This window comes from Rhipicephalus sanguineus, chromosome 3 (assembly GCF_013339695.2).
Source record: "Rhipicephalus sanguineus isolate Rsan-2018 chromosome 3, BIME_Rsan_1.4, whole genome shotgun sequence".
In the NCBI taxonomy this organism is placed as follows: domain Eukaryota; kingdom Metazoa; phylum Arthropoda; class Arachnida; order Ixodida; family Ixodidae; genus Rhipicephalus; species Rhipicephalus sanguineus.
Window position 1 is genome coordinate 21245839 of NC_051178.1, and position 21398 is coordinate 21267236.

At 46.1% G+C, this 21398-nt stretch overlaps 2 long non-coding RNA genes across 2 annotated transcripts in view; both read right to left on the reverse strand.

The window, feature by feature from the left end:
• Positions 1 to 5351: 5351 nt before the first annotated feature.
• The window catches only part of LOC125757575 (uncharacterized), a 34682-nt gene continuing 18635 nt past the window's right edge, over positions 5352 to 21398 (reverse strand). Inside the window, exons 3-4 of the long non-coding RNA XR_007415321.1 lie at positions 5903 to 5962; positions 5352 to 5402 (exon numbers count right to left, since the gene is read on the reverse strand). This is a non-coding gene — a long non-coding RNA (uncharacterized LOC125757575). The remainder of the gene's footprint in view (positions 5403 to 5902; positions 5963 to 21398) is intronic.
• LOC119386485 (uncharacterized) lies at positions 8264 to 16107 on the reverse strand. The gene is made up of 3 exons (XR_005182286.2): positions 16012 to 16107; positions 12217 to 12417; positions 8264 to 8507 (listed from the first exon to the last, which is right to left on the reverse strand). It is a non-coding gene; the product is annotated as an uncharacterized LOC119386485 (long non-coding RNA).

A 21398-nucleotide genomic window follows, 5' to 3' on the forward strand; every position in this document is an offset into this window, starting at 1 on the left:
TTCTTCAATGCTTTTTTTTTGCCCAAGTGCTGTCATCCTATGGAAATGCAGGGAATTTTTTTTTCGTCTGCAATTAATATTTGCTTTCCAATCCCAGATTTCTTTAGGTAGGCACACTGCCTGTTGCTCACACATCTATGCATGCATGTGGCAGTAGGATGAGTTTTGTCTCATGGACGCTTTCCATTTGTTACACTAGAAAAAAAAAATTATCTGGTTTTTGATATCTTAAAGGGCTTGATACTAGCTTGTTTGTTGCTTACAGGGGTGAGATTTCACGCCTGAACATGCGGCATCCGTGTGCAGGGGAACCTTCTGGGTGCAAACTGCACGTAAATACTTAGGCGTCGAACATTTCTTTATGTACATACAACTATCGATCGTATGAGGCTTGAGTAGTGCCATACGGACACTTTCGATTTGATTCGAATTTCTCAAGCACAAACGACGCGCTTCTGCATTTTTCAATCGCGATTAAGACCCCAATCGAAATTACATTGTCTGACGCTGGCATGGCTAAACCGAGAAAGAAAATCGGCCCCGTTGACCGACAAAGTGCCATTCATCCATTCATTGATACATATTCGACGAATACGCGGCAAAACAATCAAAAGCAGGTTGCTGAAGCGAATGATCAAGCACAGTGAAAAACATACTTTCAAACACAGTAAAACTAGTACAACGAACGGATTACTACAAAGGTGCCACCGCACACGAACCATACGAGAGTAAATCAAATATCATCGATCACAAATAACGCTGAAGCACGTAGCGACAGTGCAAGTTCAGGCGAACCTCAGTACCAGCACACAGGGCTGCAAACACCATTCGCGTTCAACAAGCACACGGGCAACGATGTGTCCGCAGCCACCACAAGAACACCGTAATAAGCACTCCTCCAGAACAAATTACGTATAATTTGTGTACAGCTGATCACACACACGCAAAAAAAATACGCATTCATAACAATACAGTGTACTAATAACAAAAAGAGCGCATCTGAGGTTGCCTGACACGCCGTTCTCGAAAAGCCACACTTATCTACGGATCCAAGCCAAGTATGGTGAAAATAGCGTTTCCTTATTTTGACCCGGTCAGAATAACGAAGCGCTATTTTCACGGGGTCGGAATAGTCACTGCCCATGCCGAACCCGCCCGTGAGCGCGCCGATTTCGCAAAGCATCGCGTTGACAGCAAGAGCACCTACAAGTCTAGGCTCACTCTCAAAGAATCCAATCTTCTTTTCGGATGCACTGATAAATTCCACCGCAGCGTCAATTTCACAACCACTGTCGCGGGGTTCGGTGTCGGCGTTAGGCCTATCCGATATCGGAGCGTCGGGGGCATCGTCCATCGCTGTCGCTTTGGGAAGCGTCCGACGCCGTTTCCCTCGATACTTGTGGCGAGTCCTGAACTTCCGAACATCAGAACTGCGCTTTTTAGGGCTTGCCATGGCACGAAAATACAGAAGTAACGCAGAACAACTCGGTCGCGGCGTTTGAGGCTTCGTTCTTTTGCCGGGGAGATGGGAGGGAGAGGGTGGAGGGCGCCGCCGTCCAATGGCGGCCTCGCGCTGCGTGCCGCGAAATTCAAAACGCTCGACGTACGCGTTGTTTTTCTCGTTTTTTTTTATTCTGCGTGAAGCTACGAGAGTAACCCCTGGTGTATTGTGGAGAAGACAGCTTTACGCTGTATGCGGGCAGGATTGCAAATGGCGGGCACCGCGTCATTTTCGCAACAGAAGGACGCAAACTACACCATTTTTTCGCGACTTTGGCGCGTTTCTCGCGTCACCGCTTCTCACTTGGAAGCCTTTTTTGATAATTTCTCGTGCGAATTTGAGCTTGATATTTTCAGAAATAAAAGATTATAGTCCAAGGATGACAATATAGCCGAAAAAAAAAACCCAGATTTTTTTCGGAAAACCGCGACTTTTCGACCCGCGTCTCCCCTTAAGGGGGGACGAGGGTCTTAAAAAAAGTTTTTTATTTATTATCCTATCTTGATGAAAATTGCCATGTGTGTGCATCATTGAATGGAGATTTCAAATCTGTAAGCAGATTACAGCTATCTCACTTAGAAAAAAAGTTATGACAAAATTCAGCATTGTAACTAGGTAATTTCTTACGGGTCGTTACGGTAATTTATAACCTAAAAAGTTGCTTTTGAAAACTATGTAGTTCTTCTAAAAGGTCCACCCCACAGGCTAAAGCTAACGAAATGTCAAAACAGCTGTTTGATTGATCAGAAATAACTTTCAAACTTGAAAGGTATAAAATTAGTTTTTCAGTAATTACCTTACTTATCACATAATTAAAATTGCATCAGGGTTATGAAAAAAAGAAAAGCTTTAGCCTGTAGTCCAGTTGTTCCTGAGAAGAATGACACCAAGTTTGAATAAATATGTTCATGGAAAGTTCTTGAAAACTTCCGTAAGGCAGAGACACTTCACAAAAATAACAAAGCTGAGAAAATCGCGTTTAAAGTTTTCAGAAGGTTTGTAAGTTTTTCTCTTGAACCTGTAAGAAAAAGAAAGGCTTTAGAATGCAGCTGCACTCTTCCTGAGCAAAATAAAACCAATTTTATTAAAATTGGTTCAGGCAAACATCGCAGAAACTTGCATGCCACAAAGGCATGTGAAAAAAAAAGCAATAAAAGTGAGTCACTTCAGTGTTCAGCCACTTTACAACAGTCCTGGGCTGTAGTCCTGGCTCACATTGGGCTTGTGTCTCTTGGACATCCTCCTCTTGAGCTTTTCACTTTCTGTGTGCCCTTTGTTGGCCTTGCAGAGCCTCTTCCTGTCCTTTTCAAGACTCCTTCGGATGAGGCAGCTCCCAGGGCTGTAGCCAAGCTGTTCTGCAATGGCTCTGTTGGTTTCTACCATTCCCTGGTTGAAGCGCGAGACTGCTTCGGCAACAGCCCTTTCCACAGCGAGCAGAGACTCGTGCGTGTTTTTTGAGCTTTGACTCCAGATCACAGAGTGTAGGCACTCAATGGCATTTTGGGTCATTCCATCTGTACAACGATGTAAGAGGGCATGATCACCCAGCCTGGCAAAGACCGGCTCCAGAGCAGTACGAACGAAGGCTGGCAGTGGATTTTTGTGGGGTGGCGGCTTTTCGTTGCTGGCCATTGCACGGTTATAACAGCACCATGAACTGGCACCTTCTGGACAGTGGCTGTGGTCAGGGGAATCATCAGTGGATGACATGTGTAGCAGAATGGCTTTCACTGCCTTCTGCATGGCTGGGACGTCATGCGTGTGGCTTCTCAATGCATATCCATAATAATTTGCTATTTTCTTTATTTTATCTTGCGTGAGTCTTCCTTTCCCACCAAGAGACTCCCCTTGTGCCTTCTTCTTCTCCTGCAATGTGCGAAGTGCAGTCCCCATCCTCTTGTGCACGTGGTTCAGGCAGTCCTTCTTTTCAATGTCTATGTATCCATAGACACTTTCTTCATTCAGCGCATGGAACGTGCGGCTGTCGCCGTCTGAGAGGATGGTGGTATAGCGCAGCCCATTTTTATCAAGAGAGCGCCTGAACAGAATCAGGGCTGCCTCAACCTCCATCCGACCGGCATTGCAGTCAATATTTTTTAGGCATTTGTGGTTGACAGCCCAGTCACCGTAGCCGTCATCACTTGGGTCAGGTGCCCCCTGGCAGCCATGGCAATATCGCGACAATACAACATGGTCCAACACCAGGCCAGTGTAGAGTTCAATAATGCACCCAACTGCAATGTTGGAGTTGTGTCCGCGTGTCTTCCATGTGCCATCAAAAATAACATCAACATTACCAACTGGACTGAGAAAGTTTTTGTAGAGAGTCTTCACCACCTCTACACTTGCCTTTTCTGTGGCTCTAGCAACTGCTTGGCAGGCATCCACCATGGTGTCCATATGTCCCCTGAAGGTTTTGTGGTGAAGGCCGCGGTGGGAGAGGTTCAGGGTGGCACAGAAGTCTGCAAGCGCCGTCACTCCCTTCCCAATGCTCTGGATGCCCTTCACAGCACGTAAATTTATTTCAAAGGGCGTGATCGCGGTTTGGCCGTCGACCCGCGGCGACGAAAAGTGGCGCTTGGCAAAGTCGCAATTAGCGCACGTCAGCTCCAGTTTTACTGCCAGGCCGTACTGTCTCTGGTTACACTTCGAGAACTGGAGACTGACTGTCCCGCACTGGGTACATGTAGTCTTGAAAAAAAATTTTTGCAGAACTTGCATGTCGACGATGATGAATTCTGTGCCGTGATCGTTGTCGTCACTCGCCATGCTGACGTTGAGCAGGTCGAACTTTCGCGATGTCGCAGAAACGTCCGCCAACGAAGATTTCACGCTCTTTGCATGTTCCTCGCGTTCTGCGCACGCCTCGTCCGTGTAAAACACGGTGTCCACGCGCTCCGCGCGCGTACTAGGCCCGGCCACGTTGTTGTCGATGTGCTCCGCGCATGAGCTTGCTCCAGCCGCATCGAGCGGCGGCGAACGAGCAGTCGACGTCGATGAGCATGGTTCAGCCGTAGATGAGCATGGTTCTGCCGCACAGACGTCAGGAGAAACGGCCGGCGCCGCCACCGAAGCTGGCACTTTCTTTGACGCGATGTGCTTGTTCCAAGCTCGTCTCCGTTTGCTGCACGCTTTCCGCGTGCTAACTTTCAAACGGTCATCGCGCGCCATCGAAGCACGCGAAACGAAGAAATTTCTTCAACACGGGTCGAAAGACCAAGAGCTAACGCGCGCGAACTCTCGGCGATGAGAAAAAGCTCGGGGAAACAAAGGGAAACGCACGTCCGAGATGGCGGAGTGAGCAATAGCAGACGCCGCTTACCATGAGACGCGCGCGGGCACGGGAGGCCGGGAGAGGATGCGCGCGTCACGGCCAATCGGAGGGCTGCGTTTCGTCAGGTGGTAGTCACGTGCGCGCCCTACCCAATCAGCGTCCTTTTCGCGACTTCTGAAAAGGCGCCGATTGCCGTGCTACCACGTGGCGTAGCTTGGCTTGAAGCGCGCCAAATTCAAACGCTGGGAAGCAGCTTCGTGACAAGACCAAGATGGCGCCGATCGGTTGCCGTCGCGCGGAGCTACAGGGGCTTGAAGTTGGGTAAAATTTCCGAATTTGGGCGTCGATTTTCGTCCGCGCACGCTTCTAAATTATAGTTTTTTAGCACTTCTTGATGGAATTCAACCATAATATTTTGCCAGAGCATACTTTGGACTATAAAGACTTCGAAATTGTGATTTTCGAAAATTGACTTTTTTTACGATTTTTTGCTATTTTAAGACCCGCGTCCCCCCTTAACGAAGCTGACAAACATGACTAAAATAATACGGCCTCATCAATGAAGTATTCTCTTACCAGATGGCAATGAAGTGGCCGGACTGACATCACGAAGGCTGTTGCCAGAATCTGAAATGGGACAGTGGCTAAATAGTGGAACACAGACCGCACACTGCCATGTTGTAATTGCTATGGCTGCTATCAATGTACTCTTTTTGCAAAACATATTCGTGGCTAAGTTTCTTTTCCAGGACACTATCTAGCTCAGCAAATACTGTGTAGATGAGCACACCGGAAGGTAACTGACTTTTGCAGCACCTTCTCCAATGACTGTCACCAGCTCACAACAGTCAACTCATGCATATTCTCAAGTAACTGAATGCAAGCAGCTTTTTGTTACATTAAAAGTGCATTTTTCGGGACACAAAGTGTATCTGACGGAGCATGCAACTCAGAATACATTGCATTCAGAACCTATACTCATCTCTGCATGCACACTAATAAAGTAAAAATTGTATAGAGTGTCTATTCACAAATACAAATGAAGTAATCAACTTAGTACCAGTCGCATAGGTCAATATACAGATAATGCTATATGCTCTGAAATAAATGTAACTAAAAAGCCTTACTGTGCTGCCGGGGCACAAGCGACCCAGATGCAGTAAGGGCTGCAGTGGTTGCACTGGATCCTGAATACGAAATTATACAAGGATACTGATCAGTCTTTCATGTAAACAGCATTTTCACTGCACATCACACGAACATCTTGAGCCAATAACAACACAGTCAAAGCAGTCTTTCTGAACAGTGAGTCAACACTCACAGCAGCAGCTGCCTAGGATTTTCTCAGACTGTTATGACGTTCTAAAGCTAATGGTCATTAAGGATAAAGAACAGATTTCCAAGAGAAGCGGGGGAGGTTATCTGGGCAGAGAGGATCATGAAGGTTGTGGGGGAAAGTGGCTGCAACTTGCACAACATTGGCTTAATTAGTGAAATATGGTAGAGCCCTAGTGAAAAATTTCGTATGTACGGAAGATACGGATCCGTACATACAGAATTATGGTATTACGGGGGCTCTTCGATTTTCCACTTCTGGCTACCCGCGGGCTGCCAGAGCCAGCCAGAGCGCACTCGTTTTTCTCGGGTTGCTCCGACACCCCCGCGGCGCACTTCCGGTTGGCGTTCGTTTTTCTCGGGTTGGACGGTTCTGGCGACCCGCGGTGAGCCCGAGGTTCGCCAGAACCTTCCAGGACAATTTAGTCGTGGAAGCTCTCTGGAAGGTTTCGGGCTAGCAGACGCCGAAAAGAGACGATACGCGCTCGCCGCCATCTTTGTGAGGACTCGACGGATTGCAATGCGGGCGCTTGCGGACTACACCTTTGCTTGTCCTTACGCTCGGGCCGCTCGGCGCCGTACCGCCGTGCGAGATGGCGCGATTACGAGTGGCGGCGAGCATTTGGAGCTAATGTTTATTGCTTTTCTTATGTGTCCCATGAAGTTTCCTTCCGTGAACAACACGGCGAACTGTCACGTTCTAACCATTCTAACTGCGTCGTGCACATGTCCCAAAAGTTATGTACACGTTCGTACGAACGCATGGAGACCCCCTTCGAGTTTATTTTTTCGTAGTAGTATTCGATTGTGGTGTCGTGTGTGCTTTATGTGCATTTAGCTGAGACGATTGTGATCGAACTACCTATTTCGCTCCGTCGTATGTTTGCGCGCGTGAACCCCGTCAGAACTTAACTATTTCAACTAGCTAGGTCTTCGATGTTGATAAAATGCACTGATCGAATAAAAGCGATCGCGACATTGTTTTTTGTGTGATCCTCGTTGGTCGCGAACGGCGTGCGAGCGTACTTCGTATTATGTTATGCTACGACGCGTCGATGTGAAAAAACGAAGATGAATTCAGAAATGTACACATCATTTTGTTGCTTATTTCATCGTCGGCTCAAATAAAAGCTGAGCTAGTACATGAGATTTTTGGACTGCCACTTAGGACTGGAAACGAGGCTCAGGCAACATCTGCCAAAACGAGTCGAAGACGCGTCACACAGAAGTTTATTTTAGATATAACGCGCACTCGTGGTACCCATATCGCCGCATGTCTCGAGTTATGACAAAACGCAAGCTGGTCAAGCGTGTGTGCGACGTAGTACGCGATAGATCCTCGAGCTCTTTTGGGGACACGATCACTTTCGCGAGATTTTCGCGTCGTGTTGTGCAGCGACTGTTACACGTACTAAGCAGACGTGAGCTGGTTAAGCCGTTAGCGGCGCGGTAGCTCACCTTGCATCGCTTTCGTGGCGCCGTGCGCCAGCTGGCTGTTTTGTTCGCGGACGGGGCGAGTTGCGCACGATTTTGCGAACGTACGTGATCGTATCCCAAATCCGTATGCTCGAGAATATCACTTCAGCTCTTCAGCAAACCTAGCCACATATTTTCAAGCGGGCAATGCAGAAAAACCAACGCGCACGCGGCGCAAAGTTTAGTTTGCTGCCACGGCGGTAGCGTTTGTTTACATTTACGCTGGCTGTCCCAGCGTTCGATTTTGTAATCTTGGGGCAGCTTCGGGTTGTCTCGGGCTTCCCACACGTGACCAAGACGCTGCTTCCTGTCTCGACCGGAACTTGCTGGCTGACCCTCTGGCTATCTCTGGCTGCCAGAGAACTGCCAGAAGTCCGAAAATCGAAGAGCCCCACGGATCCGCATGGTATGGATCCGCATGATGCGGATCCGCACGATCCATATATATGGTTTCCGCATCAATAGCTCCGTATATACGGCGTCCATATATATGGAAATATGGTATTACGGATGCCGTATGATACAGATGGCCATGCGGAATTGTGGTCATGCGGAAACTGCATGATGCGGTTTTAATATATTTGGTTTCCGCATCGGATCCCATTAGGATTTCGTACCGTCCATTTGGGGATACTAAAAACTATCTTCTGTAAGGCGAAAACTGACTTGTACAACAGTTTCTGATATCTCAAATTGAGCAAACAATATTTATTTTACATGTGTACAAGTAAAAACAGTGTAGTCTGAGAAAAGACGCAATCAAGCCCTGGCACGCACAACCACACGAGCATCTTGTCGTCTTCTCCTTCCGCCACCAGTTGCAATGACATCCAGCTCGTCTGCCAGGTAGCTCACGCTCCGGTCACCGCTCTGCCATGGAGGAACGCCTTCCACACTTCTCCACGTGACATTCAAAAGCATCTGAAATAGGCCAGAAGTCAATGCTACGTGAGCAGAAAGACATTAATTGCCAACGGGAGAGTTAAGTAGATGTGCTATTTGCAATAGTGCTAAAGCCATGACGCATACAGTAGGCTCATCGCATTTTAAACACTGATATCTAAAATGTAAAAGGTACAGTAGAATTAAGTGACTGTTTATTAAGTGCCACATAATGATCTCCCTTTTTGTTTGGGAGAAAAATTAAATCAGACTTCAGAGCATCATTATGCAGGATAAAAGCTTCAAGAAGCAATAAAGTTGCAAAGCGCAACTTTAACAATGGCTGCCATGATTATAACTAAAGAATCAGGCTCAACACAGGCAACGTTTGTTTATAAGGCCTATGTTCACTCAGCTTTGCATGAACTGCACCGCAAGATGCACAGCACATATCACAGAAATTGCAAAAAAAAAAAAGGAAACACCCCATTTCGTCATCTTCAATGCCTTTGCATTTGCTTCTATATACACTGCCTTTTATCCAGGTCAGTGGTTCTCAAATGTGAGTCCACAAAGCCATTTCGGGGGCCCGCGAAAGTTTTTCTAGCAAAACGGGAACTTTCTTTTTAAATGCACACTATGTCCCGTCACAGCGGCCCCTTCTGAATTTTAGTATGCTTCACCGCATAACGTGCTTGCATTGCGGTCGAGCTGACTTATGTTTACACTTCTCCATGAGATGGCTGTAAAGCTTTCATTGTAGTTTTCTACGACATATGCACGCGACGGTACCTTTTCTACCCTTGCACACTTGAAAAGAAAACATAGCTAGAAACACGTTGAATGTGGCTGCAGACGGCACAACTTATTGACAAGGTGTTGAGATCGAATTGACATTACAGTTTAGTTTGAGCGCTGTTTGCCAGGGGGAAATAAAAGGCATCCATTTCACGTTGCATATTGTGCTAACACATACCCCCTGGCGGCACAACGGGAATTCGGTGCATCGGAGAAAAGCGTCCGATACTGGAGGAGCCAAAAGCAGCGCATCACATCCTGCAGCAACCAACGAGAAACTTCGTTTCGTGGACGGACTGCAGTGCACCCCAAACTGGAAACGCTACTCGCCGAGTTCGTCCGGGAGCTGCGTGCAAGGTCGCTGCCCGTGACAGCGGAGTGCATCCGCGTGAAAGCTCTTGAGATAGCGCGCGACTCTAGGCTCCCGAGGGCACAATTGAAGGGCTCGCCATTGTGGGTGCGCTGATTTATGAAGCGAAAGGGCTTTGCGCTGCGGCGGCATACTTCAGTGTGCCAAAAACTGCCCGAAGATTTCGATCACAAGCTGGTCGAGTATCAGCGCTTCGTCGACAGCATTGCTACATGATGGGACACATGGGCAACGCTGACCAAACTCCGATCTGGTTTGATATGCCCTCGAACACGACTGTGACCGCTAAAGGATCAAAGCAATTGTGAAGCTCTTGACAACGGGCAACGAGCATTCGCGATTTGCAGTAATGCTCGCGTGCACAGCCGATGGAAAGAAGCTGCCCCCTTATATCATTTTCAAGAGAAAAGAGCTACCGAAAGAAGACTTTCCTCGGGATGTGATTGTGAGAGCGAACGAAAAAGGGTTCATGAATGAGTCCCTCATGCTTGAATGGATCCAGCTCGTGTGGAATCGGCGACCCGGTGCGCTTTTTCAGCGACCGAGCATGTTGGTCCTCGACTCATTTCGAGGCCACCTCATGGCCGATGTAAAGGGAGCCCTGTCCGATGGCAAGACGGATCTTGTCGTGATCCCTGGGGGACTAACATCAATCCTCCAGCCACTGGACGTAGTGCTCAACAAACCCTTTAAAGATCGCGTGCGCGAGCTCTACAATGAGTGGATGCTGGGCGACAATCCCAAGATCCCCGCTGGCCGCCTACGACGTCCACTTCTCGTGACCGTTTTTGGCTGGGTGTCGTCAGCATGGAAATCTCTCCCGGAAGAGATGGTGCGCAAGTCTTTTCGCAAATGCTGCATCAGCAACGCATTGAATGGAACGGAGGACGATGCACTCCGGGACGTTACTAGTGACCAGGTGTCATCCGACTCAAGTTCGGACAAGTCTGAGTGACAGCACTTTGTGGCCTTCTGGCGTTTAACTACATATCAGTGACCAAATAAAAAGAAATGTTACCACAGTGCAGCTGGTTGTCGCATATTTATCAAGGTAAGGGTGAGCCACGATACTTTGCGATTTTTTTAAATTTCTTTTTTGGAGATTCAAAGTTTGGGGGGTCGACCTATATTCCGGTCCGACCTATATACTCCGGTTTTTACGGTAGTCTCATCGTAGAGCGAGATACTGTGCGTGCGACCTCTATTCCCCAGCAAGTGACAATGTTTTAAGACACGACCGAGCTTTTGCCTTTGCCACCAGCAGGTGGACTTACAAGCTTGGAAGACTCTTTCAGGATAGTTGGCGTGACTTTTCTGATCGCGGACCGGAATTTTGTTTCACACCTGCTGCGCACTGTTTAGGTCAGGAGTGCGACATCTTTTACGCCCGATAGCCGTGTTGTCTGGGGCAAACTCCCGCACGCTAGGCCTAACGAGCACTAGCTACCTAGTCGTTAGTGCCTGCGGACGATCAAGGTTGCGGTTTGGTGCCGAGTCAATGAAACGTTTTGCAGTTGTTGCATTCAGGAGTGACTTAAATCTTCACTGAAAACTAGGGAGTGCATGTGCAACACTAGATTGGTGGTTCACGGTTGCCACTGTTTTTTTGGACATCGCGCCCGGAATTTCAATAGCCGTTCGACGTATAGTTTCTGGCCAGTGTGGTACCACAGCGAAGTCCGCATAAATCAGGTCTGAAAAGTCAGTCGGCGGCTTTCCGCTACGGCACTCTTTGTTTTTGTTTTCTTGTTTCCGTGTTCACTATGTCGACACTGCAGGTCCGCAGACGTTAACCTTTCAACGTTGGCAAATTTACGCCCAGTTGCATGCCTGGATAGTCGTAATCATGCGGGTGCCTGTTGGTCATGTTTTTCAGATGTACAGCCTTTCACAAATGTTGTTTTGTTTACAGGGCAGTACCGCTTATAGTGCAGATATTTGTGACTGGCAACTTGTTATAAGCGGTCCGTGCTATACCTGGTTTATTCAATGAATGTACTGATATGGTTTTTTTTGCAAATAATGCCCATTTACACATCCCTTATCTGTAATGAGACCGGTTGATCAGTATGCCACTGCATCTGATTCACTGGATGTGATCAATGGATTATGTAGCATCCATGATGCAACGGATACCCAGTTTTTCACTATACACGCTGACCCAACCAAGGTGCTTATGATAACAATGCCAAGCATACAAGCAGGGCCTCCCGTGAGTAAAATTTCAGCATTTAATCTATGCTAGGCTCATTTGTGCTCTTACGCCCGGAACACCTTAAGTATAATGCAAAATGCTGGCAGCTCTAGAAGAAAGTAACATAGCGAGTTTTTCCTGATGCATCTGAACATTTACTGAGGTGACAAAGCTACAGTAATCTGTGGCGGCAGCCACAACCATTTTGAAACTTCTGAACAGCTGCACCACTTGGGGCCACTAACAGCACTGGTGCAAAAGCCGACACTATCTGGCTAGAGAAATTACCACACTTGTCACCCCTATTCCTCTAGCCACCTCGACTGAATCTCACCCACTATTCAGCACGTCTGACAGGACAAAAACAAAACCATCCAGGCACTCACACTGTAGAGCATGAAGTTCCTCTGGGGGTGGTCACCTCCTTTCTCCTTGATGAAACAGCAGCATAGTGCACTGGTAATGCACTACTGGTGCAGGTTTTCAATGCACCACAGTGCCCTTCCTGTTTGTGTCACAGAGAGCTTGGGGTCCTTGGGTCTCTTCTGGAGACCACTGCCGCTTCTGGTTTTCTGCTTATGATCAACCTGCACAAGGTCGTAGATGAGGTCTTTAGAATTGTAAATTATGGTATCCGAATTTCTACAGCAAAAGAAAACAGTCCCATTTTCCAGAAGGCACATTGAGGCAACCCTTCTTAAAGTTAAGGCCCTGCATTTGCAACCTCTATTTTAGTTCTTTTGTTTTGAAGCTGCGCTTGACTTTGAAGGTGTTAGTTCACTATGCACTGTATGTATAAAAAGCTCATCCAGCACAACCACAACCCTAACTGGACAGGCAAGCAACGTTAGCTGGATGCTCTGGACGGCTTCTTTATGAAATGGCTTATGTTGGATGGTGGTACTATACTGAAAAATATGCAAAGATTTATTAATCATTAAAGGGACCGACAACTGGCCAGAATGTGTGATTAGATCCTGGCGGAAATAAAAAGACCGTGAATTGCAGGGCATGCTTTTCGCAATTTGAGTAAGATTACATTTTTAAATTGTGTTTAAAGGTAAAAAAAAACAGTATTTATTTATTTTTATTTATTTAAAAGTACCTTACAGGCCCCTGGAGGCATTGCATAAGGGGGGTAATGCGAAAAAATGTTACATCTGAACAGTGCACAAAAAGCCATGCTAGGATGCCATGCATCCTAGCAGAAGATGCCTGATGATGTGTTATCGAGTCGTTCTGTTTGCTGTACATAGTTTGATGCTTTATTGTGCACCATAATTAGTGCTCAAAATTACACTGTATTATATTATTACCTATCCCCGTCCTATTCTGTGCTGCTTACTAGGCAAAGGAGTTGAGGCTGAGAAGCAGCGTTGGCTTCGTGGCAACTAGTGGGACATATCGAGCCGTGGCACACGCATGCGGAATGCACGCATGTGCACCAAACTGCAGTGCATAAACTCGTGCCACTGTCGTGTTGACCTCCCACTGTTTGCCGCCTGTGTTGTGTGTAGACAACTTCATAGTAGCCACAGATCCAAAAATCCCGAAAATCTTTCACAGCACTTTCAGCGTCACTATTCCATGATTAAGACAGTGACTAGTTAGCTTTCCAGTGAACTAAAGAAAACAAGTACCACAAGAATTGGTTGTCAGTCCCTTTAATTGTTTCATGCTTTCAGCCATGTTAATATGTTAAAATGAGTGTCGTGCTTAACACAATCTGGTCTGCATGAGCTGAATTGTGAAATGGGGGAGCTATGCTGGAAAACACGCAGAGCTCACGCCAAATATTTCAAGTGAACCAAGTTTTGCGTTGAACCTCCTTGTGCAATTTTTGTATTTCTAGCCTTGCTCGTTGCATGTTTTTCGTACCGCTATAAGACCTGTAATGCCTAGCTTATGTAATGCTGTACGAAAATGAAATTCAAGATTGCTCAATTCAAAGCTAACCAAGTGCGTTCAACACCACTTCCTGTAGCCCTTTCTCGTGCAAGTGGCAGAATGACTGATTCTGCAAACCATATCTTACTTGCATGCGCTACAAGAGCCAACTCTGACACTGATGCATTCTGCTGGTTTCTTCAGATTACGAGGTATCTGTGGAACAAACAACAGAAAATCTACAAGTCACACGGGGTGACAGGTGGTGTGCCCCCCCCCCCCTCCGTCCACATGCACACACACACACACACACACACACACACACAGAAACTTATTAAAAAGGGACCAACTCGCACACAGTTAAGATGAACGGGATTCAGTGTTTCAGATAGGTAGCCTGACGAAGGAAAGATATGCAGTATCGATGCTTCTTTTGACCACCAAGAGATGAGATGAGTTAAAAAGGGCAGAAGCTGTTTGTTCGCACATAGTGAGTATGGCCTGGATGTTTTGTTGGAGTGAAACAAAAACTTGTACACATACTTTTACCATGCTTTCAATATCACTTACATTTCGAGACATGTAACGTATGCATCCTGTAATACTAAGTACTATTATTTTTGTCACATTACGTATTAATCAAGCACATTGCCTACTGCATTCATGCCTACCACGACATATTTTAAAAATAAGTTAGCTGTACAGTCAACAAAGTTTTAAGAGCATTTATAATGTTATCCAAAATCAACTTACATCTATCGTGTAGGTAAACCATTCGCCTAAAAGGAAAAGGCATATCAAAGCAATTTTCAGTAATACAGAGCAAAGTGACAACGGTTTCTTCGTTTAAAAACCCCTCTCATTATAACATGCAAGCAAAGCATCTTAACGGAATATTTTATCCTGCTTGTAATGTGACCACTAGATGATATCTATCCACGTCTCAGTAGCAGGGTATCTGCTTTGCATTCAAGGAGCAAGAGAGCCTTCTCCTGAGCTTTCCTGCGAAACTTTTCCTAATATGACACTTTCATTACCATTGATTCAATGTGAATGGGTTTCATTATAGCAGTACTAGCAGTTCAGTTATTATTTACAGGTTTGGGATTGCTGGAATTGGACTAGTGATACTGAGTTATTTTTCATCTTTTTTTTTATTGTTGATATGTATACTCCGTCCCACAAACTGGATGCAGCAGGGTGGAAGCTATGAGGTGTAAGCAAGCCATATGTTTTCACAGCGAAACATAATTCTATAAGTAATTGCATAGATTTCTAAATCACCTCTGATATTTTTTTAACATTTCAAGTAAATGCACGCATCGAGTTCCGAATGTCATCACGATCAACAATGTCAAATGTGGCAGCACTACGAGCCGCGGGCGCCTTACAAGTTCCTAGAAACAATCTCTTCTTCTCTCCGGGCCTTTCGGCAGTGTTCAGCTCCTCAGTGTTACCGCGATGTCAACATTTTCATCTGCTCAGCACCCACAATGCCTGTTTGTCCGCTCGTCACCCTTCCACCCGGCATGGTGAAGAGGAGCACTCGGCCAGGAAGAGAGACGAGCTGACGAACGAAGCATAGAGAAGGAAAAAGCGAAACCAGAGAGGGCCTCTTTGTATCATCAAACGCGTGTAACTCCACTATTACGGCACAGTTTCAAAAAATTCTCACGGTTATGTGTTCGTTGTAGACTTAAGCACAACTGCAAAACCACAACTAAATTTCGACCTCTGGGTGGTTTAGGGGCCGTTTAAAGTGGCACGCTTTAGACATTTGCATTTGTTTGGCACATGATTTGTCACAGTGATATCCGATATGTTAACCTCGTTTCGAATGTACGTCGCGTGCCTTTACTGTATATGTAACCACCAGTAACTGTGGTTACGAAGCAACATGGCACAGCCCATGCAGCCATGACCACCCGCTTGAATTTAAAGTCCTGCTTGTTGCTTGCCCACAACCATCAGCCACAAATAAACGGTGAAGTCAGCTATAGCTATGAACCACGTTACGCTGAGAACAAAGCATCAGGTGTGTTTTGTCATTATTGAGATCAGTTTGTTTAGTCACACTTGTTAAGCCTTGTAAAAACAACGAAATACAGTCACAAGTACATTGCTGTCGAAGCATGAGGATGCAAATATAAAGCAAAGAGAAATGCCACTTTAAAAATTACAGGCTATACAGTGCACGATGACAACTTGATAAATTCAAGGTGAACGGCACGCGCTTCAAGTGGTGCTGCCATGTTTTCGTTTTCCCTGTTCTGCTACCAGCTTACTTTACTCACCCAACACGTGTGCAGAGATGCCATGAAAACACCAAGCAGCTGATGCAACATGAATGAACACATCTTCAGGAATTTCCGCCCTTCCTACTGGCAAAGCCACCCTGCAGCCTCCACAGTGCTGCAACCAATTTGTGAGATGAGCATAGTTTACATAATGTTTTTCAGTCACAGATATACATGCAAGCTTTGAGGCTTCTTCCGTTCTTTAGAGCATGCTCAATTCTCTCCATATTATACTTTCTTATGTCGGCTACTTTACGCCTATTGATCAACTTCGAAAGCTCCGCCAGCTCTATTTTGTCTGTTGCATTTGAGGCTTTCATAGCTTGACGTTTCTTAATGAGGTTTTTCGTCTCTTGGGATAGCTTACCAGTGTCCTGTCTAACGACTGTACCCCCGACTTCCACTGCACACTCCTTAATGATACTAGTCAGATTATCATTCATTGCGTCAACGCTAAGGTCGATAAGGATGATAACGTAAGAAGCAGTAATATCCCAGAGGAATCTGACATCCCACCAGTATTAACAGGAGAAGTAAAGAAAGCTCTAAAGGGAATGCAAAGAGGCAAAGCCGCTGGTGAGGATCAGGTAACATCAGACCTGTTGAAAGACGGTGGAGAGATTATGTTAGAGAAACTGGCCACCCTGTATACGAAGTGTCTCTCGACAGGGAGGATACCAGAATCTTGGAAGAATGCCAACATCATCTTGATCCATAAGAAAGGGGACGTCAAGGACCTGAAAAATTACAGGCCCATCAGCTTACTGTCCGTTGTCTACAAGCTATTCACAAAAGTAATTGCTAACAGAATTAATACGACATTAGAGTTTAATCAACCAAGGGACCAGGCAGGATTTCGTACAGGCTTCTCAACAATAGACCATATTCATACTATCAATCAGGTGATAGAGAAATGCGCGGAATACAACCAACCCCTACACATAGCCTTCATAGATTACGAGAAGGCATTTGATTCGGTGGAGACATCAGCAGTCATGCAAGCACTGCGGAATCAGGGCATCGACGAAGCCTATATAAACATAATGGAAGAAATCTACAGCGCATCCACAGCCACTATAGTCCTTCATAAAGAAAGCGACAGAATCCCAATAAAGAAGGGCGTACGACAGGGAGACACGATCTCTCCAATGCTATTCACCGCGTGTTTACAGGAGGTTTTCAGGGCCCTAGATTGGGAAGAATTAGGGATAAGAGTTAATGGAGAGTATCTCAGTAACCTGCGCTTCGCTGATGACATTGCATTGATGAGTAACGCGGGAGACGAATTACAGCTCATGATTACTGAACTGGATACGGAAAGTAGAAGAGTAGGTCTGAAAATTAATATGCATAAAACTAAAGTAATGTGGAACAATCTTGGCAGAGAACAGCGCTTCGCGATAGGTGGCGAGACGCTGGAAGTTGTAAAGGAGTACGTCTACTTAGGACAGGTAGTAACCGCGGAGCCGAACCATGAGAGTGAAATAACTAGAAGAATAAGGATGGGATGGGGCTCATTCGGCAAGCATTATCAAATCATGAATGGTAGTCTACCACTATCTCTCAAGAGGAAGGTATATAACAGCTGCATCTTACCGGTACTTACCTACGGAGCAGAAACCTGGAGACTTACAAAGAGGGTTCAACTTAAATTGAGGACGACGCAGCGAGCGATGGAAAGGAAAATGATAGGTGTAACCTTAAGAGACAGGAAGAGAGCAGAGTGGGTCAGGGAACAAACGGGGGTTAAGGATATCATAGTTGAAATTAAGAAGAAGAAATGGATATGGGCCGGCCACGTAGCACGTCGGCAGGATAACCGGTGGTCATTAAGGGTAACTGACTGGATTCCAAGAGAGGGCAAACGCGTGAGGGGAAGACAGAAAATTAGGTGGGTAGATGAGATTAAGAAGTTTGCAGGTATAACGTGGCAACAGAAAGCACAGGACCGGGTTGATTGGCGGAACATGGGAGAGGCCTTTGCCCTGCAGTGGGCGTAGACAGGCTGATGATGATGATGATGATGATACATGCAAGAGACAGAAGCATTCTATAGGGAGCTTGCACCAATGGTGGCAATGAGGTAGCACCCATTTTGTTGTCACAGCCAGTTGATCTGGCAATCGGGGAAGCGATGCAGTTGTAGGTTGTAGTAGTTGCATGCGAAGTACGGCAAAGTTACAGTCACAGAAAGATGGTTGCAACGTCGTCAAGATGCCGAAGGTGCGCCTCAGCGAGCACAAGACGAAGGAGCTATCAGAACAGTGCCAGCGTGGATGGCTCTGGCGCATAGACAACCCTGACAAGCATCACGTATGTCCGAATTGCTTCCTTTTAGGTAGGCAAATCATGCTTGGCTTTCGTTAGCTCTTTGTCCACTTACACACGAAACGTATCAGGTTCTGCTGCGACGACGCAGGACCGTTGTGGCTTCATGTGTAAGGTCCCTTTTTAACGAGGCCTTCACTGATTCTGCAACCTAGTTACTGTACAGATGAAATAAAACAATGATAAAATTAATATTTACCGGGAGTTAGAGCGTCCTTACAACTTGCTCATGTCATGACCACGACGCAATCAGCCCCAACTTTTCTCGTAGGCTCGTGTAACTAGCCACTTCTCACAATGTTGTGGCCTAGAGCCATTTATGACTTCACTGCTGCTGCATGACAAAGCTCGACAAAACATAAGACAAATAATTCGCAAATGTCCGAGGCGTCAACACGTGGCCACAAGTTTATGTACATGATGCAGTCGGCTGCATGAAGTGCGAACGGGTGAGCATAGATGGCTTTTTTCGTTGTATTTTAAGGATCCTTCCAGAAGCCAAGCATGGTTTACCTACCAGCGAGAAAGTGCTGAGGACGGACATGATGCTTGTTGGGACTGTTCTTGTGCGTGAGCCATTTACCACGACACTGCTCAAAATAGCTCCTTCGTCTTGTCGTGCTCGTTAAAGGAGTACTGACACGATTTTGAGACATCGAAAAAGGGACATTTTTCGTTTCTTCGGTACGCAGCGTCAACGCTGTCCACACACTGGAGTTGGAGAACACGTATAAAATATTTTAATTTGACTCAAGTTTTCGTCACTGAGCATCTGCAAGCCAGCCCTACTGCAATGGACATTATCCCGACAAGTCAAGACAGTTCCCCCGAGTTAGCGAGTTCTGCGTCCTGCATGCAGCCTAAATCATAGAAATCACCGTCAGGGTCACTGGACGACAATTTAGTCATCGTTGCTTATGTGCACCACGAGCAGATGACAGATTTGCCGCTAGTACGTCGCGAGTTTCTGTATCCCCGTAACGTCACACTGCTATAAAACGTCACTGAGAAGCCGCTCCCTCGATATCGAAACCGAATGTGTCTTTTTAAGGTAGCGGTGTTTAAAATATATACGATGCATTCCCAGGCACCACAATACTCGTTTTAGGTTTCTCGACGCCAGTATTTTTATTTAGAGCAACAATACGAAAATTTATAAAATTTGTGTCAGTACTCCTTCAAGGGCACAGGGTAAGGCAAAATTTAAAAAAAATCATTTTTGTTGTTTGCAATTTGGGAAGTGTATTCTTTTCTCCATATTTTGCATATTCGTGCTTTTCTTTGAAAGTCTTTTTTGTAGCTGAGAACCTCATTTTCTGAAAGCAAACAGTGAGTGAACACGCACCCAAGACAAGCCCCTTGTATGCACTCCGTGCTTACACAGTGATGGGAATGGCCAAAAGTGTTTTGTAGCAGGTTTTGTAGCAGGAAAAATGATGATTTGTAGCAGCTGCCCTCAGTTTTGTAGCAGGTTGCGAAAACGAAAAAAAAAAAACAGGTCAGATGGCGTTTTAATGCTTTTATTATACAATAAAATGAAGTATTAAATACAGTGTGCGCATGAGTTCAATGACGGCGCAACTAACGCAAGCTTTAAACAAAGCCTAGGATCACAAATATATGAAGACTGGTTGGCACAAAGACGCAGGTACACAATACATGAATGTCACTTGCATGGAACACACTAAGCTTTCTTCCCTTTTTTCTCCGCGTGCAAGTGTGGCATACACTCGGCCATCTTTTTTCGTGCTTGAGCAAGCACTGCTCGCCCACTCTCGATGTCAGAGAAGTTCTTCAACTTCATGCCCCGCTGAATCAACAAGTCAGCATTTTTAATCATCCGTTCTGCCTCAGCCACTTCCTTTTTGGCTTGGTCATTGGTAAGTTCCACATTCGGTGAACTTTGCTCTGCATCTATACGCATACGCTTTGATGGTCGCTCTTCAGCTGCAAGGCGCTCCGCATACCGTCTTGATGCCCCCTTGACAGCCTTGATGACATCGGAATTGACTGGAAATGAGCACGGGTCACTGTCAAACCTCTTTGAATATGACATTATTTGACGTATGCCATTTACGCTTGAGAGAGAAAGATTTGACCTGTCGTGCAGGACTCTTGAGTTTTCACTAAATCCACGCTCAACATCGCCATTGCCATGCGGAAGTGATAGAAGTGCCTTGACTAGCTTGGACAATAGCGGATATTTTGGCCCACCCTGACCATCTTTCATGATGAAAACTTGATACCAGTATTTGTCCAGTGGCATGTCAGAACCTGCATGTAACTGGTTCAAGTTTAGCACCGTCAATTCATCAAGAAGAGATGAAACTTCAGCGGGTTGAACCACCTGGGGTGCACACTTTGCAAGATATATGAAGGTGTCTCTTGAAGATTCCGCACTATGATTGCTCGGATGCAGGCACCTGACATGTTGGAGCATCTGATTCTCAAGAGGAAGTTTTGCCATCAAGTACTTCGAACATGTAATGTAGAACAACCTTGCTCCTAGCCGGAACGCAGCTTTCTCTGCAGCAGTCCAGGTCTTAATAGCTTCTTCGGTGTCTGCTCCTACCTCTACATGTTGTTTCCAGTTCCGAGAGGACTCAACGTCAATGAATGCAAGCTGACTGCCTGACTTTGCCTGAAACACTTCGGTCCTTAAAAACCTTCCCAAGATTTTTTTAGCAGCATCACCATTTCATCATAAAGAATGTGAAGCAGGTGTTCGGTTCCCTGAAACAGTTTTAGGAACCTTGTAAGAAGTTCACCAGCATTTTTCACAAACAGAGCCAACAAATCCCCTTGACGGTGGCCTCCGGGATAAAGCGGCGCATTGCCAGGTAATCTCGGAGGCAGGGGCGTAGCCAGAAATTTTTTTCGGGGGGGGGGGGGGGGGGGGGGGTTCAACCATACTTTATGTGTGTTCGTGCGTGCGTTTGTATGTGTGCGTGCCTATATACGCAAGCAAAACTGAAAAATTTCGGGGGGGGGGTTTGAACCCCCCCAACCCCCCCCTTGGCTACGCCCCTGCTCGGAGGCTATGCGTAGCAGCTTTG